The sequence below is a fragment of the Phyllostomus hastatus genome, unplaced genomic scaffold (genome assembly GCF_019186645.2).
Source record: "Phyllostomus hastatus isolate PE091 unplaced genomic scaffold, TTU_PhHast_1.1 phas_contig_1, whole genome shotgun sequence".
Classification (NCBI taxonomy): domain Eukaryota; kingdom Metazoa; phylum Chordata; class Mammalia; order Chiroptera; family Phyllostomidae; genus Phyllostomus; species Phyllostomus hastatus.
The window spans coordinates 4,949,959-4,952,789 of NW_025333498.1; the positions used below are offsets into that span (position 1 = coordinate 4,949,959).

Sequence of the window (2,831 nt, forward strand, 5' to 3'; positions counted from 1 at the left end):
ATCCACCCAGCCCCCCTCACCTCCCTCCCATTTCTATCTGCCCCTAGTTTTTGTCCATGTGTCCTTTATACTTGTTCCTGTAAACCCTTCCCTTTTTCTCCTGAAATTCCCCTGAAATACCATCCCCTCACCCCTCTGAACACTGTCAGCCTGTTCTCTATTTCAGTGTCTTTGGTCATATTTTGCTTGTTTCTTTGTTTTGTTGTGTAGGTTCCTGTTAAAGGTGAGATAATATGGTGTTTGTCTTTCACCACCTGGCTTATTTCACTTAGCATAATGCTTTCCAGTGCCATCCATGCTGTCACAAAGGGTAGGAGCTCCTTTCTTTCTGCTGCATAGAATTCCATTGTAAAAATGTACCATAGTTTTTTGATCCATTCATGTACTGATGGACACCTAGGTTGCCTCCAACACTTGGCTATTGTAAATTGTGCTACTATGAACACTGAGGTGCATAGATTTTTTTGGATTAGTGTTTCAGGATTTTAGGGTGTAATCCCAGAAGTGGAACTGCCACATCAAAAGGCAGTTCCAGTTTTAGGTTTATGAGGAAATTCCATACTGTTTTCCACACTGGCTGCACCAGTATGCATTCCCACCAACAGTGCACTAGGGTTCCCTTTTCTCCACAACCTCACTAGCACTTGTTGTTTGTTGATTTGTTTATGATGGCCAGTTTGACCTGTGTGAAGTGGTATCTTATTGTGGTTTTAATTTGCATCTCTCTGATCACTAGGGATGATGAGCATCTTTTCATATGTCTCTGGGCCTTCTGTATGTCCTCCTTGGAGAAGTGTCTGTTCAAGTCTTTTGACCATTTCTTAATTGGCTTGTTTGTCTTCCTGGAGTGGAGTTGTGTGAGTTCTTTATATATTTTGGAGATCAAACCCTTGTCTGAGGTATCATTGGCAAATATAGTTCCCTATATAGTTGGTTCTCTTTTCATTTTAATGGTGTTTTCTTTAGCTATGCAGAAGCTTTTTAATTTGATGAAGTCCCATTTGTTTGTTCTTTCCTTTATGTCCCTTGCCTTAGGGACATATCAGTGAGCTTTAAGAGACATAACAGTCAAGGTGATGCTCTGTGGAATGTCGGAGATTTTCCTTGTGATGTTTTCCTCTAGGACTTTTATGGTGTTATGACTTATAGTTAAGTCTTTACCCACCTTGAACTTATTTTTGTGTATGTTATAAGTTGGTGATTGAGTTTCATTTTTTTGCATGCATATATTTTTCCATATGGTTGGTTCCCTTTCCATTTTGCTGATGTTTTCTTAAACCATGCATTAGTTTTTTTTTATTTTGATGAAGTCCCATTTGATGATGTACATTCTTTTACATTTAAAAGCACATTGATGATGCTTAAGCAGGGCCAGCACCACCATGTTTTTTTTGTTTTTGTTTTGTTTTGTTTTTGGCAGGCATCGTTGGTGTCTTGGCCTGGGCTGTGCGCAGCTGCAAAGCTGGATCCAAGTTTGCCATATGGAAACTCTGAAAGATATTACCAGGCAACTAAGGTCAAACAAAAACATCCAGCAAATTACCAAGTCTATGAAAATGGTGGCACCAGTAAAATACACCTGAGCTGAGAGGGGGCTGAAACCAGCTTGAGTGTATGGAACAAGATCTTTGGCTCTGTATGAAAAGGCTGATATTAAGGTGCCTGAAGTCATAAAGAAACACCTTATGTCCCCAGAGGGCTTTGTGGTGCTACCCACTCCTTCGTTGCTAAACAGATGAAAAGTGAAGTGGCTATGTTCAAAGTAGCAAGAAAAGAAGTTAAGATTGTTGGAACTGGTGATAAAATTAGGGGCATATTCATCAGACTCACTCTGACCAGTTTCTGGTGACATTCAAAGAAATGGAAAGAAAACCCCTTACTTTTGTAGATACGTACGTCAGTCATTGCCCTGGAATTATTAAATTTTGGATATGAATTTGATGAAGGCCTACTGTCTTTAATCAATTCAGTTCTGTCATCTCCTACAAGACAGAAGAAAAACCTATCTTTTCCCTTAGTATCATTGCAAGTGCTGAGAGCATATCTACGATGTCATTGATGTTGAAATGCTGTACAGTTACCAGGAATACAATCTGGCCAACATCATCTACTATTCACCATGAGTGAGCAAAGTGCCAGGGTGATGGCCATGGACAATGCAAGCAAGAATACTTCTGAGATGACTGACAAATTGACTTTGACTTTCAACCATACCCGCCAAGCTGTCATTACAAAGGAGCTGATTGAAATCATCTCTGGTGCTGCAGCTCTGGATTAATGAAAGTCAGGTTTCATCCTCAATAAAGAGATAAAGAACGAAAATTCAGCCAGCTGACTTTGTTTTTAGCTTACTGCTGTCCTGATCAGAGGAAATTATTGGTCCATTTTTTAAGTTACTAAACACCACAAGATATTTGTAAATTATCTTACAACAAACAACTTACAGTAAAAAAAATAAATAAAAAAGAGCATATTGATCCTTCTAAATTAAATTCCAAGGAGAAAATAAATTAGGGTGTTGGATCTACTTATCCTTGTGAATGATTAAGCAGCAACAATTTAATGCTTTATATTCATTTGATGATTCAAAAGATAGACAAAACATTTCATTGGGCACGGTGAGAGGAGTAAGATTTTTTTTTAAATAAAGGAATCTACTGTGAAGAAACAGATGGTCAGTTTTAGGAGTAATCTAGTCAAAGGATCAGGCCCCCAAACACTTTTCTATTACACAGGCACACTTGAGCCTATTTAAAAATGCACATGAGTAGGGGTGAAGAGAGTTCAGGCCAGTTAGTCCTTGGCACCTCAATCAAGATTGCCAGCATAGT

At 38.8% G+C, this 2,831-nt stretch overlaps 1 pseudogene; it reads left to right on the plus strand.

Annotated features, from left to right (window-relative positions):
• Positions 1-1,410: 1,410 nt before the first annotated feature.
• On the plus strand, positions 1,411-2,278 carry LOC123813581 (annotated as a pseudogene).
• The last annotated feature ends 553 nt before the right edge of the window (positions 2,279-2,831 follow it).